Source organism: Dreissena polymorpha, chromosome 10, assembly GCF_020536995.1.
Source record: "Dreissena polymorpha isolate Duluth1 chromosome 10, UMN_Dpol_1.0, whole genome shotgun sequence".
Classification (NCBI taxonomy): Eukaryota; Metazoa; Mollusca; class Bivalvia; order Myida; family Dreissenidae; genus Dreissena; species Dreissena polymorpha.
This window is the reverse complement of record NC_068364.1, coordinates 89,003,063-89,023,584: the sequence shown is the minus strand read 5'-3', so window position 1 is coordinate 89,023,584 and position 20,522 is coordinate 89,003,063. Positions and strand designations below refer to the sequence as shown.

Below are 20,522 nucleotides of genomic sequence, written 5' to 3'. Positions count from 1 at the left end.
AAATTTGCCATTTAATCGATTTAAAAAAAACTCAATTAGACTCGAAATGGCTAAGAAAACTGAGACTGTGCATGAAGGCTGAACTGTCTGAAACTAATGTTGAACAAATCATAGATATAAATTTCAGAAAAAGGACAGAGACATTCTGCTGTGAATATTATATTCATACAAACGTGTGTATTCATATAATAAATATAAAAGAGTGAATTTTTAATTTTTCCCCTTTTCCTAAAAACGACGCATTTTTTCCCCTTTGGACAGGCCCCGCCACCATTCCCCTACAAGTGAAAAAAACACTGAAAGGAAGTCTCTTCTTAACAAAAGTTCAGTCTAGGCGGATATCCTTAGACTATGGTTAAGTCTATGTTGTTTTGTATACCATCTTCATAAAGTTTTATGTGCTAACTTTAAGTCATTGTGTTTTTAACGTGATTAGATTTCCAGTAAGTCAGATTTACTTATACACAAATTATAACTGATAACGCTATTTATTCAAGAAATTTCAATGGATTTATTTTTTACATTACGCACTTGGCTTAAGCTGTATAAAATGTGCAGTCAAAGTTGGGTACATAAGGCTAACTGTTAAATTTGATCCATGTTTTATGTGTGATGATGATCTAAGCTAGTGCAAACAATGAAACATGTCTGACAGATGAGCTGCACTCTGGGATAACAGGGCTTAATGCAGGTGTGTAAAGCGTCAGGGGTTTTTCTGCCTATTTTGGGAAAAGGAGTCTGACCAAATTGGGAATTTTTTATCGACAAAATTGACCATTTTGGGAATTTTTGTTTTGATGAAACGGCTCATTTGGGAAAAAAATGAATTTATCATGCTTAAATAATTCAGTGGTTTAACAAATATATTTGTTTTTATTTGTTGTTTTGTCTTCTTTATATAAACAGATGCAATATTGGGCATCTTCAACGTAAATTCAAGTACTGCAGTTTTGTTTTTCAGTTACAGTTACACTCTGAGATAAGAACTGTACAGTCAAAACCTTATAGCAGATATTTTTTACCAAAACAAACACTGGTTAGTCACACAAGTTATAAGACACTTCATTCTTAAATTAAAAAAAAAATAAATAAAATTTTTTAATTGGGATTTTTTTTATAATTTTGGTTTGGGATCGGTTCCGTTTGCTTTGGGAGTGCCTCCTTTTTCTGGAGGCGCAGACAGTGCTGAAAAACCCCTGAGCGTTGTCCCAGATCAGCCTATTCAGTCCATACATGCTAGCCTGTGCAGTCCACACACGCTAGCCTGTACAGTCCACACATGCTTTTCCTGGACAACACTTTTCGCTTTAATAGAATTTTTAGTTTAAATGAAATTGCTTCTTGATGGAAATCCAGTTTAAGCGGGAAGTGTCGTAACTTATAAAAGTATGCAACACATCTGACAAATAATATTATGTAAGAGTTTTAATTCCATTACAAAAGCTGAGTATTTATTTTGAACGCATACTGTACTTTTCCACGTGTTAAGCACAACCATCTGGAAAGCGCACCGGATTTTAAATGCCAAAATGGTCGAAAATTAACCTGCTGTCCATTATTGATATTTACATACCAGTAAGCAAAATTATTTTTTGCAAATTAGCAGACAAAAAAGCGACGTTTTCATGTACAATAATACCAACTTTAAATTGAAATTCAGGGGTATGCAAAATACATGGTAATGAAGGTTTAATTTCGCGAATACTTACTGTGCGATCTTCTAAATACATGGTCTTTTATAAGAAGTCTATTCCTATTGTGGCCTGAAAACCGAAAACAAAATTATTATTTGTTTGTGATCTTATAACATTTTATTACGCTTGGCTTATAGCAACCTTGTTCACATAGAAATTAAAATTTACAGCACCGTTGGTACATGTAACACTTACCTTTTAGAACAAAATATCTACACCAAAACAATAGCACATACATGTATATTATTATTATTAAAACCCATTTATGCCTAGAGTCTAGAAAAAGGGCCTTGGCAAACAGCGTAGACCCAGATGAGACGCCACATGATGCGGCGTCTCATCAGGGTCTTCGCTGTTTGCTTAAAGAAATTTATGTAAGAAATATTCTAAATATAGAAATAAATATACTTAGAGTAAGACATCCCTAATTTTGGAAATAAATTGATCCAATTTAGAAGGATGGGAGAGTCCACTTATAGGCATAAATCGGATGATGTGCTTAATATATTATTGCCAAACCTGCTTTCCAATGAAAAACAGACTACTACAAATATTTGTTTCTTTGGCTACATATCCTTTTTGGACCGATCACATGACCTAATGTTGGTAAAAAGACATTATAAATTTGAATTGACCAACAAAAAAACAATAAACAACTTTAAAGGATGTATAAACATATTTTGATAAAAATGTAGTAGTTTTTTTGCTGGATGCATTTACAAAGACCTTCAAAAGAACAAAAGAAGAAAACATTAAATAAAATCAAGTCCAAAGAACAGAATTTATTGCTCAAGAATGATTTGTAAAGTGCACTTTAATACATGTCTACATATTTTAAATTAAACATAATTTTCCAAAGCCCATAATTTTGGGGGCCAACATGTGAGGTATATTAAATAGAAAAGCCATATTAGAGTACATAACTTTCCAATGACATTGAAATTGTGTCATAACATAATAAAACTTGAGCTATCACTGACAGTGAATACCCTGCACATGCTGCTTTGGCAAAGACATACATGTACTATATGAGCCTAATTCTCAGGGGTGTGATTAAGGCAAAGTCAGAGGGGAGGAAAATTCTGTTGACTGATTTTGACTGCGCGAATGGCGCGCATAACCCAATGACAAACATAAAAACAGACATTAAAATAAACAACTTTTTGAACTTCATAACAACATTTCTTTAAAAAAACTTGTTAAACTTCACATTTAACATACTGAGGATGCAAAGTAAACAGTTAAGTATTTATTGTGATCAATAGCAGCAGTTTTTCAATGTATTGAATAACAGTTAATAGACTAAATATAAACAAACACACTTGAGTGATCTTCTGGTGTTAATGATGTATTAACTGAGTTAAATGAATATATTTAATTTGTTTACCTTTCAATATCTTGCATTTTATATCTTCACTCAGTTCAAAGCTATTTCAGTTAACTGAACAGCGTGACAAACATAATAAAGCAGAATATGCATATGAATCTGATTATACACAGACCCACAGACATATAAAAATCAAATCATGTTTGTCTATTTCCATGTTCGAACGATACTCTTCTAAATTGTTTTACTTCGCAAGTAGACTAAACTCCAATTTGCAAACACTGGTTTCCGTGACACAAATTCAGTGGGCACATTTCTTAACAAAATATGTGTTGCTTGTATCTAAAACGTAGTCGTTTTTTTTGACAAACACATTCCTATCAGACTAGGTAATGTCCGTCGTTTATTCGATTGCTATTTGTTATTTCAATAATCTTAATTTTCTCTTCACATCGGCGCAATTTGCAACAAATCACAGAGCGCATTTTAAGAACACGATTTTAATTGGAAGATTGGGAAACGACAGCCAATTATATGGCTTGTTAAAAATGCTTAGGCATAATATACCAGTGTAAGATGCGGAGAGATTTCGCGGGCCGCGGATATTTCGGGCCGCTTATGAAATACGTCCGCGGAATCGGTGGTAGCCCCTCTCCCGGCCCCAAATTTTTTAAAACGAATTTACGCAAATCTCAGAAGTGACATCCGGGACAACCCGATCCGCGGAAATCCGCGGAAAAATCACACCCCTGATTCTGGCAAAACTGGGCTTAAATCATGTGTGTTAGGAGTCGTCCAAGCTTAATGCATGTGTGTTAGGAGTTGTCCAAGCTTAATGCATGTGTGTTAGGAGTTGTCCAAGCTTAATGCATGTGTGTTAGGAGTTGTCCAAGCTTAATGCATGTGTGTTAGGAGTCGTCCAAGCTTAATGCATGTGTGTAAGGAGTCGTCCAAGCTTAATGCATGTGTGTTAGGAGTCGTCCAAGCTTAATGCATGTGTGTTAGGAGTTGTCCAAGCTTAATGCATGTGTGTAAGGAGTCATCCAAGCTTAATGCATGTGTGTTAGGAGTCGTCCAAGCTTAATGCATGTGTGTTAGGAGTCGTCCAAGCTTAATGCATGTGTGTTAGAAGTTGTCCAAGCTTAATGCATGTGTTAGGAGTCATCCAAGCTTAATGCATGTGTGTTAGGAGTCATCCAAGCTTAATGCATGTGTGTTAGAAGTCGTCCAAGCTTAATGCATGTGTGTAAGGAGTCATCCAAGCTTAATGCATGTGTGTTAGGAGTCATCCAAGCTTAATGCATGTGTGTTAGGAGTTGTCCAAGCTTAATGCATGTGTGTTAGGAGTCACCCAAGCTTAATGCATGTGTGTAAGGAGTCGTCCAAGCTTAATGCATGTGTGTTAGGAGTCATCCAAGCTTAATGCATGTGTGTTAGGAGTCGCCCAAGGTTAATGCATGTGTGTAAGGAGTCGTCCAAGCTTAATGCATGTGTGTAAGGAGTCATCCAAGCTTAATGCATGTGTGTTAGGAGTTGTCCAAGCTTTATGCATGTGTGTTAGGAGTCGTCCAAGCTTAATGCATGTGTGTTAGGAGTCATCCAAGCTTAATGCATGTGTGTTAGGAGTCATCCAAGCTTAATGCATGTGTGTTAGGAGTCATCCAAGCTTAATGCATGTGTGTTAGGAGTCGTCCAAGCTTAATGCATGTGTGTTAGGAGTCATCCAAGCTTAATGCATGTGTGTTAGAAGTCGTCCAAGCTTAATGCATGTGTGTAAGGAGTCATCCAAGCTTAATGCATGTGTGTTAGGAGTCATCCAAGCTTAATGCATGTGTGTTAGGAGTTGTCCAAGCTTAATGCATGTGTGTTAGGAGTTGTCCGAGCTTAATGCATGTGTGTTAGGAGTTGTCCAAGCTTTATGCATGTGTGTTAGAAGTCGTCCAAGCTTAATGCATGTGTGTAAGGAGTCATCCAAGCTTAATGCATGTGTGTTAGGAGTCATCCAAGCTTAATGCATGTGTGTTAGGAGTTGTCCAAGCTTAATGCATGTGTGTTAGGAGTTGTCCAAGCTTAATGCATGTGTGTTAGGAGTTGTCCAAGCTTTATGCATGTGTGTTAGGAGTCGTCCAAGCTTAATGCATGTGTGTTAGGAGTCATCCAAGCTTAATGCATGTGTGTTAGGAGTCGTCCAAGCTTAATGCATGAGTGTTAGGAGTCGCCCAAGATAAGCCTAATTAAGTCCTTCATTTGACTTTAAAATATAACCCTTACCTTAAGTTTTTGCACAAGCGCAATTTTGACAATTAAGCTCTGCATTGTAACCTTTAACATTAAAAGTTATGATTTCATGGATGTGAACTTTTGTGCCAGGTTATTTCAAAATGCTCAATGCATGTGGAAGCTACGGGCCACACAAGTCTCAGGATAAAAAACACACTAATACACAGAAATATGACAAGGAAACTAACTCTTTGATATATGCTATTTCATTAAAATTAACTTTTTTTTGATAGTCTTGCTCTTGAATTTATACTTAGTCAAATTTGCAGAGCATTGAACAAATATGCAGACAGAAAATGACACTGGACTTCTTTACCCCTCACAATTTCATTTGACCCTTGACAATTTCTAGAACGGGATAATTTTGACTCCTGATTGCCTAAATATATTAAAATACCTGTGATTTCACCATAGGAAAGAGGCGTAATGTATACTAAGATGAATTGAAAACTTATGCCTAATCCTATATGTATGTAAACTTAATTAATCAAATACCTGGTAAGTGTTGTCAAAGCTGTCATACATAAATCTTGTGATTAAGGATGTCTTCCCAACTGCAAAAAGTAAAAACAAATCAATATAATCTTCCTATAATAACAACGAGTAATGGAGGTTTCGGTAAATAACAAGTTCGGTAAATTGGATTTATATAGTAAATGCCGCGAAGGTTTTGTTAAATTGGTATAAATTGGGATTATTGCACCTTTAGTCGATATGCGTGTACACTAATTGAGTTGTTTGGCACTAATTAAATTATCTGATTAAAATGTAAAGAGTAGATGTTATCAATTTAGAGATTCTTGCAAAGTGTCAATATTAATTACCCAGGCTTGCAACCTAATAATATTATAATCAAGGGAGGTAATTTATATACTAAAAGTTTATCTTTAGGTCCTGATTTTTTTGTTTTTAATATATGTTTTTATACAATTAGTTGGAAAAACCTTAATTAAAGTGTATCAGATGAAAATAATAAAAAATTTATCAAATATATTTGTTTCTTAGAATTTTTGCTTCTTTTTTCCTACAATCAAGTCAGCACATAAGGTAGTCGTGAAGACCTGTAAATAAACTCTGACATTCACACACACTTCTTAATACAAAAGTTTACATTGATATGCCTTAATAATTTGTTAAATATTGAGGGTGGGATATGTTATCAAGTTGATTTTTCTAAAAATAATCTAAATATGTATATTTAGATCATGAACATGCTTTAACAGACATGTGGAAACTCCAGGGGTGTCCATTGGCTAAAATCTAAAATCCTGAAAATAGGCCTATCGTTTTGGGGCCAGAGCAAAGAAGGGTTAATAATTCATGTAACTTTGTTTATTAGTGTAAATAACTTATGTAACTTTGTTTACAATTGTATATAACTTTGTAAACAGTATGTCAAAGTAAAATAATTTGTGTTTAAGATGACATTTTGTGACAATAATCTTAAAATTCCAGAAAAAAATCCTCTGATTTATATCAATATCAAAATTGGTCCTTAAGGGCCAAAATCCTGATTTCAGGCATAATCCTGAACTTTGACGCCTCTAAAACTCTGAAAGATGCTAATGTGTCTTATTTATATTGCACTGTGTCAGTAATGTATCTTATTTATATGTGACTACGCGCTTATTTTTTTTTGGAAATGAAATCAATTACTTTGGCTGTAAATCCCATTGTTCCAATACAGTAGCCAGGTGCCTGTGTATTGAGCTGATAAGATAGGGATAACCACAGCAGGTTGCTAATACACAGTGTATTCATTCGGGTCTGCTGGCATTATGTTAGATGTTATTTTTTTAAAGTTTTTAATTATGTGTAATTTAGTTCGCATCTCTTCGCTTAACTCAACGTTTAATGGCATGCGCATTTAACAAAATTATAAAACATAACGCGTATAATTATATTTCTTTTTATAAATTACGTACACGTATTATATGTTATATATTGTTTTTTCTTGTTTGTTTCTCAACCAGAAAGAAATAATAAAACATTGTTATATATAAAGCTCACTCGGAATTTGACCTTTAATTTGAAGCAATCCACAATTTTTAAGTATTCTGCTCTCGGCCGCTGATGGTGTATTGTAATATTAGTGTTTTATCCAGGCATATTATATGTAATATGTAATTCAACACTTGGTTCTTACAAGAGGTGGCCTGCACGTGGCAAGAGCTGGGCAACATATTTATTATGTTGGCAAACTACCTCATGTATATATTGAGAAATTGAGTGCTTTTCGGTGGTCTAAAATACTATTGTGCTTTATATTTAAACTGAAATCAATATCAAACGAATTATTTCATATTTGTTTATTTATTTTTTTGTTATGTTTTTTTTAATAAATCATGTCTACAATATTTTACCCTTTTTTTAATAGCATTAAACTTAATGTAAGATCTTACATCAATTCCGTCTTAAATCATCATTTATTATTACTATTATGTTATTTACATAAAAGCACCAATTATACAAAAAAAAAATAGTATTGAGTTATTTAAATCGTAAATTTACTTTCAAAAGAGTTACATTTTAAATTCAATCTACATTTTTTGGATTGGTACCTACAATTTCCTAAAAGAATTCGTTTTAAAAAGTTCAGAGGTAGCTCATTCATGCCCCTCAATTGACATGACGCCTTATCTATGATTGCTCCGCCCACTAGAATTGATCCACCAATCAGCGATCGATTAATCGGGCGCACTCGTTAGCAACGAGCTGTCCGCCATTTTCTAGACAAGCTACATGTTTAGGTTCACTTTTATTCCAATGAGTTTCTTTTGTTTTCCTCCTAAAAAACGATTAAAAATGGTTAAACGGTGTCAATGGGGATTATGTAACTCGGACAATCGATATCCTGACAGATTAGTTGGTGACATTGAATTTATTTCGTTTCCAAAGCCGAAGATCCTAATGCCTAGAACTCATTTTTAAACGAGTTTCGTTTATTTTGTTCGGATAAAAAACGGAAATGAAATATGGCAAAAACGGTCTAAAAAGGGTTAATGCAGCTCTGACATTTGGTATCCAGAAAGATAAGTTAGATGAATTAAATTTATACCATTTCCAACGCGGCAATGCGGTCTTAACAAGAGCGAGTGGAAGCGTCAAGAATTACCGAGATCCCCTTTATGGAACATTAATTTATTTCACAAACTTAAAAGGTCATATAAGCAATAACTAAGCATTATTAAGTATGTATTATGTCACGTGTGCATGTAAAATAATTGAGAATTTTGGTACCCAATTTGTGTAACTTTACTAAATCTCCGTTAAAAATCGCGTTTCTGTGTGTGTCAGAAACAAGTGAAAACCATTTTGTTATTATTTTAATAAAGACGTATAGATAAATGCTATTGTAAAAGAGTTATTATTACTGATATTAGTTAACCAATAAATGCGGCAACTTCGGGAAAGTCGGTACCTGCGCGAGCGTCTGATATTGGTAGCCTTATTAATTAATAATAGCCTGACCGTATTCCATTTCGTACAACGCTAATTTTATATCAGACAATGTTCAAACTTACTGTGTTGTTTTTGCGCTTTAAATTATAGTGATTGATAAATGTCCCATAAGCAATGTTTAATATGATTAATATCACTTTTATACGCAATAACATGTGGGATTGAGGTACCCACCCGGCGTCAGAAAGCGCGTAAAACTTCACCGAATTCCCAGTTATAAAGCGCTATTTCGTGTCAAATACACGGGTAGGGGGGAATGTTTCGGTAATAATTTTGTTAATAACACGGGTAAATACCGGTGAAGTGTTAATTTATTGCAAATACCACCATTACACGTAATTACGGGTTTAATTTCGGTAAGCGCGCAAGCGTTTGAGAGCGTGTTTAATGTACCGATTTACCCGTTATAAATAGCTGATGTTCTCTTTAATCGTATATCTTTTGCATTTGCAGAATAACTAAATGGCATCAACCCCTTTACAAGTGTAATATGGTGTTAAACAAGTCCATAAAATCACCCGGAATATCGCAAAAATCTATATGCAGTCTATAGACAAAGAAGCCATTTTGGTGTAAGCTTGTCTAGGTTTTCTTCCCGCTGAGCCACGTGATTAAGTGGGCGGAGCGATCACTGATAAGGCGTCATGTCAATTCTTTACCGTAGGCATAGCATTAATTACTCAACTCAAAATTAATCCACAGTTTGCAAATATATGCCCCTGAGGTTATTGTAAGCCAATAATAGTTATCATTAACACCTCATTGAAGGTATACCACCTCTATAAAAAACCAATTTACCGAAACCTCCACGACATTTACTATATAAATCCAATTTACCGAACTTGTTATATACACATGTACCGAAACCTCCAGCACCCATAACAACAACTATAACAGGTTTAAAACAAAAACAATAACAATCTTTAAACACAATATAGAGAGACAGGACTAATTTATTTGGTCGGGTCACTGAGTTTGTCTTTGTGGCTGTCAGTGAGTACTCTGACACATAAATGTTGTCCTATATGAAGCAACGTACGTTTTGATCAAGAAACCTAGATAGCTCAATAACTTTTTGTACCACAAAACACAACTTAATTTATCCTTGTGACTTATTAGCTAAAGAAACTTCAGCGTACAGTTTATATAGAATTGATATACCTGTACGCTGAAGCCAACCCCGTATCGAAAGTCAACCAGAGTCGTAACATATTTATGTCACGCTATAAATCAAAGAAAGCTCATTTTCTTGAATACACTTCTACGTATATTGGTGAATGAATATAAATTACTGCATCGGGGAAAATTTTAAGGTTCAAATGTTTCAAATGCATCTTACAATAGATGAAAATAACTCTCATCAGTCTGAAATTCACAATTTTGACGCCATTGTCGCTTTGTCACGTGACGAGTTTTCATTTGGATACTTTCGGATCGACATTGAGATTTTTTGCTGAAATTTTAAACATTACTTTCGTTTTATGAAATCTATTATTTGTGATTAACAACTTATGTCTGGTGGATTATAAGACTGATTTCAGTGTGAATCAGGTAGTTTTAAATAATAGTTACCTTGAGTTTCAATTTACACTACAATTTGTTTACAAAACATGCCAGAATAATCTAAAATACCGGGAAATGTCATTCTGAATTTGAAAACACTTGAGCACATGGTATGTTATTAAAAATAGAAATAACGTCATATGACCGCGAAATCTCGGGAGATTCGCATTTCAAGAAAGTCTGTCACATCGCTGTTTTTCTCGATATGTAAGAGCAGAATAGATAAATTTTACATGTTTAAGTTGGTATTTTGTGAAAGAATATATCAGTTAAATGTGAAAAATGTCAATCTTTCCGATCAAGTGATTGATTTACTGCATTTAAATGCTATTTTGGACCGGTCTTTGTTAACTGTCAACTTTTCGGGAATTTCTGGTTGACTTTCCTAATGGGGTTGGTCCATAACTATAAAGTCGCGCCTGTCAAAAATCATAAAAAGTGACATTTTAAGTTATGGTAGTTAAAACTAGTGACTTATCAGCTGTATTTTCACGGGGTGAAAATTAGGGTCAGTTGGAAAACAAGAAACATAACAAAAATTCAAAGACCATCTTTGTGAAAAATTGAGAAAATATTTAAAGGACAAGTTTCTTATATCCTTTCTGAAATTATTTATAGAACAATATATGCAGACATATAAGAAGAGTTGAACCATAAGAAACATTATACATGATATAGACTACTGTGGGGTGCTAAATCTAGACAGTAATTTATGAAAATATAGCAGATTTACAAACAGTTTTTTGTTATCTTGTCCAAGAATAGTCAATATAAATTGCAGCCATAGTCTTTTGATGATGTTTGCTTTGGCAGACTCTTTGCGTCAATAGTCCACTCTATCTTTTTAATAGCGAGAGTTCCGACACGAATTTCGGTCGCATCACTCCTGAATTTAAATACACACATATTTTTGACTATTATGAAAGAACGTTGCCTAGATAGTATATATTGAGCAAAATATATCGAAATTTACCTGTTAATAAACTATATTTCGAGTTTGTTTCATCCAATATGAATCTTTGTATAGTATTAGTAAAGGTTATGTTATCTCCCTTGGTGGAGGTTAAATTCAACTATGTTTGTAACTGAGTTCGAACAAAAAAAGTGTGCAATATGCACAAAACAGTAAGAAATGAAATTGGAAATAATAATCATAAGAAGAAAAAGAAGCAAAAGAATAATTATAACTACTATAACTCAAAATATTAGAATCGACAGTAACGAAATACCCCAAAAGTAATAGGTACGAAATAGCTATGGTACAAAATAGTGCTGCAACAATATGCCAAAAAGGGTATTGCAATATTTTGTCAGTTCAAAAACCCGTATTGCAATATATCGCAATATATTGCTTACTTGTACCAGAATTATAACTCGCCAATTACCCGATAACCCCGTATATTCCAGTTTTAAAGCAAATTCTGGTAAATGTTTACTTTAAAAATGCTCAAGAATAACACAAAACACAAACATTCACCAATTTTCTTAAATATCAAAAACATTTTGGCATTTGTTCAGGCTTTTTCCGCCCTATGCCACGGGTCCGAAATTCGGCCCCATTCCCAATGCAAATCTGGTTGTTTTTTTCCCAATTGAAAAGAAAAATTCCCAATTCCAATTATTTTTTTTACCTTAAAATATATAGGTTAACCTGATCCGGTGAAGAACATAGAAAGTGTTGCATAATTAAATTATCTGTTGCCTTGAATTTGTTTTAAAAACTGTAAAATATGTTAATGATTATTTAAGACTTTCCTTATTTTCCTCAAAATCCGGCGCTTCGCACGATTTTTTTCACCTCAAAAAAGGCCAGGCCTTTTCCCCAAATTCAGATTAAAAAACCTGCACTAATCTAACATGTTCATAATACTTTGTAAAATTTAAATAATAAGTTTCTAAAAATAGTCGTTATTTACCAGTTAACGGCTTCTTTGAAATATAAGAAACACTATTTACATGCGATAATTTTTCCCAATTGAGCCAATTTTGCCAATATTTTTTTCCCAAAATGGGGGTTTTCACGACGCGAAATTCCCAAAATTCCAGTGTGGCGTATTCCCAAAATGGAGCGGACAAAGCCTGTTGTTACTATTTAATGATGTGATGAAATAACTTCCAATCGGGCGGTTTTTTCCCACTGAACACGCGTAAATCGCCTGACGTGATGTTCCTGTTTTATACAACACAAATACACCCACACTTTGCACGCGACGTATTACATGTCTGTATAATTTTCGCGTGCTTTTTATTGAGAAAAAGAATAAAGCACTTTTTTTATTGTCGCGTTAGCATTACATTTCGGAAGCATGTTTCCGAAATTCGGATTACACATTTAATAATGCTCATTTCAGAATCAAACAAAACATTTAGTTGTGCGTAATTAATTCAACGATAATTCGTTTAAAAGCATAGAATGAATGCTCCCATGCAGGGCTCGACATTAAAGGTAGTCCGACTGTCCGGGACAACCAAATAGTTAGTCCGGACAAGTAAATAAAGAAATTTGCTAGTCCGACAGGACAAGTGGTAATTATAATTGTATAACTTAGCAAAAATGCCTTTAAAGCCATTATTTCTGTGGAGATAACTTTTCCGAGTATATTTTGTATACGTTTAATCGTTGAAGCCCGAGATATTCCGATATATCCTTGTAATACATGTACTACACTGTACTGTTCACAAGGGAAGCAACCCTTAACAATTTTTTCTTTGCCAAGATAACAAGAATATTCTCCCTTGTAAAGAATATGCATTTTACGACACCGGTACACATCGGTCTTACAGACAATTAACGTAGTGACGTCCTCCCTATGTATAGAATGATTTTTTTTTAAATATCAGTTAAGTACTGTACATATACATCCGTTTTAACATTTTCTGTTTGATGTTGGCAACACACAAGTTTTTGTCGGCTATTATGGCTTTGTATTATGTTTAAAAATCAATAATCTTGAGTTTTCCTGTTATTCTAGTCAGTTCTTTTTGTATTGAAATTGCCTACAATTATGTTTACATGTAATTTGAACGATTCAAGTCTTTATGATTTGAGCATTTTGTATTATTTCATTATTTTGCAAAGTACTGAGCAGAACAAAGATATAATGGTCAGGACAAGTTGCTTTTTGGTCAGGACAAGTGAAATTATGGTCAACTTGTCCGACTGGACAAGTGGCTTCAAAAGTTAATGTCGAGCCCTGCCATGTAACAACGCTACTCTGTATAATAGACTTTTTAGAATGCCATTTTTACGTAACAATTTATTTTTACAAAATATGGCTTTGTTTTGTTTACCTTGATATCATTATTTTGGATGGATTTTCTGAAGGAAATCATAGATGCATGTTAGTAAAATTTTCGTACCGGTATGACGAAAATCATATCACAATACAATATGCGGATTGCGCATTGCGATATATACCGATATACCGGTATATAGGCCAGTTCATTGTTATTGTTTTGATTCCCGATTTTCGCGCATGCGCAATGCACTGGTAGTCAAAAAGCATTGCTTACAGCTAACGCAAAGCATATGGATAACTAGACTTGTTTAGTCAATACATCGAAAAGAAACTTAAAAAACAACACCTAAATAATATTTAAAAAATATAATGTTCAGTGCCAAAAGAATGCATTAACACATTTATTTGCATTTTAAAAGAACGCGTCATTAGCATAAAAGTAATTAAGATTGTCTGAAGACTGAACGACAGACAATTCGACGCAACAAAGAGCTCTATGCATTAGCCGTATAATTATTTGCAGAAAAGCTTCATTAAAAATAATGATACATCTAATTATAAAATTATAATTATCAATTGCATGCGTAAACTAGAATAATAAAAAATAAGTGATAGCTAGAATGTGTCAGTGTTTCATTGAAAATAAACGTACTACAAAGCCCTATTAAAAGCGAAGTTCATGACGGTATTTACATGTAATTTTAATTTGGATGGGTGTTGTTCAGAGAATGACTCGAGGAATATTAACATTAAACTGAAAAACACAACCTCACATGATGCAAATTGAACTGTGTTTTCATGTATTTTGTAAACTCGTTACTAGTGATCGAGTATGAGTGACAACTATCTAACATTTATCACACACACACGCACAAACACACACACACACACACACACAACATAATATATATACATATATAATATAATATATACACATTGTTTCATTATTATTTACCCCCATTGATGTCAAACGTAATTTCTTGTTTTTATGATGTATTTCGTGCATTGCCGTAACATTACATCTTCATACTGAATGACGTATTTATAATTAACCGATGCCCGCTAAATACGTTAAATATTTTTTATTTACATTTATTAATTCATAAATACTTTATTTTTTTATAAATAAAACGGGCCTTTTTCTTTACCGTGTTCAATTTCTGATAATCTATAGACTTCAAATTTGTACAATAATTATGTAACATATCTAATTTAAGCAACTGTTAAGTATGTCGGTGGTAAATTTATTCAACCAAATGCCTAGTTACTTAATACTACCAGAATGAAGACATGGTGGCATCATCAATTGCGTTTAATGACCAGACTGTCATCTGCCACCTAGTGTGATTTATGACACCATGTTGTTAGTTAGGTCTGGACAATATCTGATCAAAACGAGATAGTCGGATTAGGCAGAACAAAGGGGCAATCAAACACCGGTATACAAAGGCTTAAACGATTTTAAGATTGATGCAAACAATCAAATGAAAACTATTGCATTTAATTTAATTAAATGTTTATTTAATGTGTCAACATGTTAGTTTTCCCGGACCAGGGTAAAGGTCCCTGCCCAGACATTATGGTTAATTTGTAAATGTTTTTTATTTGGATTTGATCTATTTATTCATTGTGTTCAATCTTATTTGTTTCAGTAACGTAGAACAACTTGTTGGCATGTTGAAAAATAACATCTAAATATAATCGTTTAAATTTAACCGATTAAATAAGTATCAACTATTTGCTTCAGGATCTTTATTTCCATCGACAATGATCAAGATCTGAAATTAACAATGATGATAATTATATCTATAAAATGATAATTAGAGAAATGATGCTATACTATCCTGTATCTCCCCCCAAGTCTTTGGGTATGAAATGTTCATATGAAATAATATTACACTTTAACTGAAGTTGAAACAAAGACTGATAATAAAAAGTACTGGGAACATTGGAGCCCACCAGGTCTACTCCCTTATAAAGTAAGAAAAAAAAAGAAGAACTTTTTAACAACAAGAAAAGGCAAATGTCTTTGATGTGGTCAACAATATGAGTCTTTGTCAACAATCACATGACATAGTCTTTCTGCCACTCTGAGGCAGTTCTAGTTCTTTCTGATCGTCTGACTGGAAGGCACAACAGGTCCGTTGGCGGGGTTGTGCGGTTTGGTGTCTCACGACTTGGTCCTGTGTCCACGGAAATGTCTACTGGTCGACTGTCAGGACTCGGAGGCTCAGTATAGGCTAGCTGACGACGACTCTGCTGCAGGTTACCTCGGCTGGGTGTCTCACTGCTGCTTGGCGTTACCTTACTGGGTGACGCAGTAGGGTGAGGAGCAGAGTGAGTTGGGATCCCGGTGTTGGTTGCAGCCGGCGTAGATCTGGTTGCATGTGTTGGGGTCACTGCTGGTGTGATGGAGTGTCCTGTGGGATTTTCAGTTGTTGCTGCAGGTAGCCTGAGTGCTAGGTCACTATCAATGGACAGCCGTCGTGGTTGTAGTTGAACGGGGACATACTTTCGTAGGAACTTCCTATTGCGAAGGGTTACCCGTCTTGAGCCATCAAGTCGTACCACATACTGGTCAAATTGGCGAACTTCAATTACCACGCCAGTCTTGTCCCACTTGCGAGGATAGAGTCCGATCTGGTTTTGCAGGCGAACATTGTCTCCCACAGCTAGAGGTGGTAATCTCTGAGTGTGCTCTGACAGTTTTTCTGCACACCGCATGTGCCTGTTTCGCAAGGCTTCTTCACGGGCCAGTGATGTGCTTAACCAAGTTTCATGAGGTTTATAATTTCTCAAGCGTCCGCGTGATTGTTTTGACATGTGTTTAACGTTCTGACGAATTTAAGATCTTGATCATAAATAAGTATCAACTATTTGCTTCAGGATCTTTATTTCCATCGACAATGATCAAGATCTGAAATTAACAATGATGATAATTATATCTATAAAATGATAATTAGAGAAATGATGCTATACTATCCTGTACCGATCACGCTCTATTTCTCCCCATTGATTGTATCTTTCTTTTGACTACCAAAATAGCCCGGATGTAAACACGCAGGTGCGCGTGACGTCACGCGTGAACTGGTCTATTGTTGCAGCACTAGTACGAAATAAGAACAACAACAACAATGCCAAAATGGTTGCCTTTGAGAAAATGATTGTTCAATGTCTTTGATTTCGAATGAAATACAGGTAATTTTTGTGATCTTAGTTCATATTTGTCAAACAACGGGTAGATGTTAGATATATACACTTGTAAATACTGTAATTCCCATAATAGTATTGTATTTATTTTTCGTTATGGTTTTTACAGACCGGAGTTTCAGCGTTAAGAGTTATTCTGAACGCGAATTATTTCAGCTAGTCCAACAATACACATTTAACGAAAGATTGGAACATCAAAAAAGTCTTCTTTAAAAAGAGGTATATTCATTAAGAAGACTGGAATGACGGATACACATGCTACCTGTCAAAGATTCATGAATCATTGAATGCATGATCTATTTTACATGATTATTAACAATAAGATTAATTTTCTAAATGTATAACATTGTCATGATTTTAAATGTATTTTACACAAACTACTTATCAGAATATTTTCATAAAATCTCATTATCTTCCTTAACCTTCTAACTATCAAAGCAAAAAAGTAATTCTTAAACGCTTGTCAACTGGTAAAAACTCAGCGAGACTCAGAGAATCATTACAAATATATATAATGGGCAACTCACCACTTTGTTCTCCAAGGAAAACAAGCTTGAACTTTCTTAGTGGATTTCCGAATTCACCACTTGATCCCATGTTTAGTATTAAACAACTAAAACTGATTTGTATTTACGTTTCTGATCTGTCAACTTTAGACGGAAGTGTAGCCACGTTATTTGAAACACGCATGCGTAATGCATGAATCAACTAAGTATCCAAAAGAGAAAAATCTGCGGAAAAGGTAGACAGGTCAGAGTTAACAACTTTAAGTAAATGACGATTTTTTTGTATGAAACCAACCCACGGAGCAAATATCTCTGTAAAGAGTTGGAAACTCAACGGTCGAAAGTAAAATGTATTATAGGTCTAAGGCGAGAAGGGCTATTTGTCCGTTGATAGTTTCAATAAAATGTATGCTTGAACCGAGATATAGTTAACAGACATTAATGTTAATACGGAAAATACAGATTGATTAACGAGAACATTATTAAAGACATTAACAACTATTGCCCCAGCAGGTCGGAATAAAATCCTTAATTATGAACTTTGTTACTAATGTATTGCATATACATGTTCATACGCATTGCAACGAACACAAGACGCGTTTAATCAAGACGCGTTATTCTAAGAAGTGCAAACTTACGTGACTTGGCTTGTTAAACAGACATCTTCTTCTTCTTCTGGCACAGCACTCCTTCTAAATAGACGATTTTGTGCCGGCGCCTATTTGTTAAGGGGTGAAAACTGCACAAAAAGTGCTCAGTTGGGTGTTAGTTTAAAACTATTTACATTGTAAGTGTTTACATGTGGATAAGGGAGACAATGACGGCCACAAGAGTAAGGGTTTCGAATACTTCTACTGTGGCTGCCTCATGTATGTGGGGAGGTAGTGAATTCCATTGTATTAGTTATCTTGAGTAGAATGAGAGAAGCGTCTTTGGAAGTTTGTATGTGTCTGAAACAATAGTTACTGCTGAAGGCGGTATCATAGCATACATTCCAATGCACGTTAAAAGAAATTGATAAGAAAAAAACGCACAAGTAACTACTTTTTGAAGATAAAGTTTGTCATCATTGGGTCAAATAATTACTTTCGGTGAAGAGAAACACACACGATTCGTCAATATCATAGCCGTGGTCGAAATGCATATTTTCACTTACATAAACACGGGCCTCAATGAAGACACATAAAAACAGCAAAAGTAGATGACAATAGTTATTATAGAACCTGATCATCACCGTTTTATACTAATTTTACATAAACATTTATTTAGGCTCACCCTGGTCGTAAATAACGTTTTATAAAACGAGAGAATAACACAGTAGCATTCCCGTATTGTCAGGGACCTTTCTTTTTATTTATCATTGATTTACCACAGCTTCAATGTTTTTACAGTGAAGTCAAAGCAACGAGCTCTAACACGTAACAATATCCTATTTGATTTTCAGTTCAAGTTTGTCAGTACATCACACAACAAGCTTTTAGTGCAAAATGTATTTAGCGTGTGATTCAGCAATGAAAGAAAATCTTGACCTCTTACGTTTACTTTTGAAAGCATAATGACGCAAATATCCGCCCTTAACTATAAAAACTAATTATATGAAATGAAATGGACTAACATCACATACCGGTAAAACACAAAACGAATAGGTTTTATAATTATTTACGACGACTTTCCCAAATATAATACAATAACAAGAAACACAAAAAATAACATTTGATTGTTGTAATTCAAAAAGGATATTTTAAACTAGAGAGACGGACATAGAATTGAAAAAAACATTTAGGTCGTTTCTATCACTACGAGTTTCTTTATTTGAGACAGAAGACATTTAAACTCTCAATCATAAAACTTTGACGAAATATAAAATCCACAAGAGGTAAAGCTATGAATAACACAATGTATATAATGAGGTAACCTATATTGATTGCATAATTATAAAAACAAATATCTACAAATCCCGGAACAACTGTGCAGTGTGCATCATTAGGAAATTCATTTACAAATGCATATGGTTACTATCAGAGGCGTATCCAGAAATTTGTAAGAGGGGAGGGGGGGGGGCTCAACTGGGGAGGGTGCGGGAGTGGTGTCCCCTCCTGTCGTCGAAATTTTTTGAAATGGCACCTTGACATGATGCAATTTCGTGCTATCTAATCAGCATTTTGCATGAAAAAAGTGCATGTAAAACAAACAAGAACTTGATTTGAGACTTCAAGTGTGAAAGATACAAAGGGTTAAATCAAATGTTTCTCAACCACTAAAGTATTCTTAATCCACATAATCTTTATCCAGATTTTTTTCAGTGTTAGATGGGTGGAGTTCCTATTTAACCCTGTTGGATATCCTACTACGTCACCCTGTTGGATAGGTGGATATTTATCAAACTTGGTTATAATCGTATTATGTACACCTTGTTGAGTTTTGGGGTTCAACAACTGTCAAATAAGGCAAAGTCATTGATAAACCTTTTACAAATTATAAAAATAACATTTTATGCAACATTCGTTATTTTAAGTTCTATCAAATGTTCTGTCATTTTGTAACAAAAACAAGGGACAAAATTGTCACTAAACCAGGTTTTCAACTCAAATTGTTACCTTGACCTTGGAGATAACCTTGGACGTAATTCTTTCGCGCGACACACCGTCCAATTATGGTGAACAAATGTGCCGAATGATTATAACATCTCACAATGATTGACATAGCTATGGCCCGGACAAGTTTTTTCCGTCCGCCCGCCCGCCCGCCAGCCCGCCACGCCCGACGACATTCGCCAATCTAATATCCAGTTTTTTCCTTCGGAAAACCTGGTAAACAATACAAGAAAATCTGTGCACAGGTAAGTTCTTACAACTATTCAACTAATGTTATGATATGTGTACTTTCTCAGAAATGATCATTTAGATAATTCATATATCTCTTCGTACTATCACTGGTTACAATCTACAACTCAGACGGTGACTTCAATGGTGGACCGACATTCAGCAAGACAGGTCTATCGTTTCGACGAGTAGTAGAAGAAACATCTTCCTACAGCTAAATGTGTCGATGAATTTCATTAGTTGAATTGATCTCCTTCCACTAATCAAATAGCGCAGTTTATCACTTACAGTTAATGAAGGGTGCAGTTTAACTGGCAAAGGTTAGATCGTCTGTACACATGCCTGGGGGCTGATCACACAAATCGACAGCTGTTTATGGCTTTATAAGGGGCATATGACAGGAAATAAATAAGTGGATT

The 20,522-nt window shown here is 34.6% G+C and overlaps 1 protein-coding gene and 1 long non-coding RNA gene across 2 annotated transcripts in view; one reads left to right on the top strand and one right to left on the bottom strand.

Annotated features, from left to right (window-relative positions):
- The window catches only part of LOC127848811 (A disintegrin and metalloproteinase with thrombospondin motifs adt-1-like), a 410,245-nt gene that overhangs the window by 15,597 nt on the left and 374,126 nt on the right, over positions 1–20,522 (top strand). The gene's annotated exons all lie outside the window — the stretch shown is intronic.
- The window catches only part of LOC127848818 (uncharacterized), a 267,995-nt gene continuing 249,179 nt past the window's right edge, over positions 1,707–20,522 (bottom strand). The window contains exons 2-3 of the long non-coding RNA XR_008034784.1: positions 5,797–5,855; positions 1,707–1,763 (exon numbers count right to left, since the gene is read on the bottom strand). This is a non-coding gene — a long non-coding RNA (uncharacterized LOC127848818). The remainder of the gene's footprint in view (positions 1,764–5,796; positions 5,856–20,522) is intronic.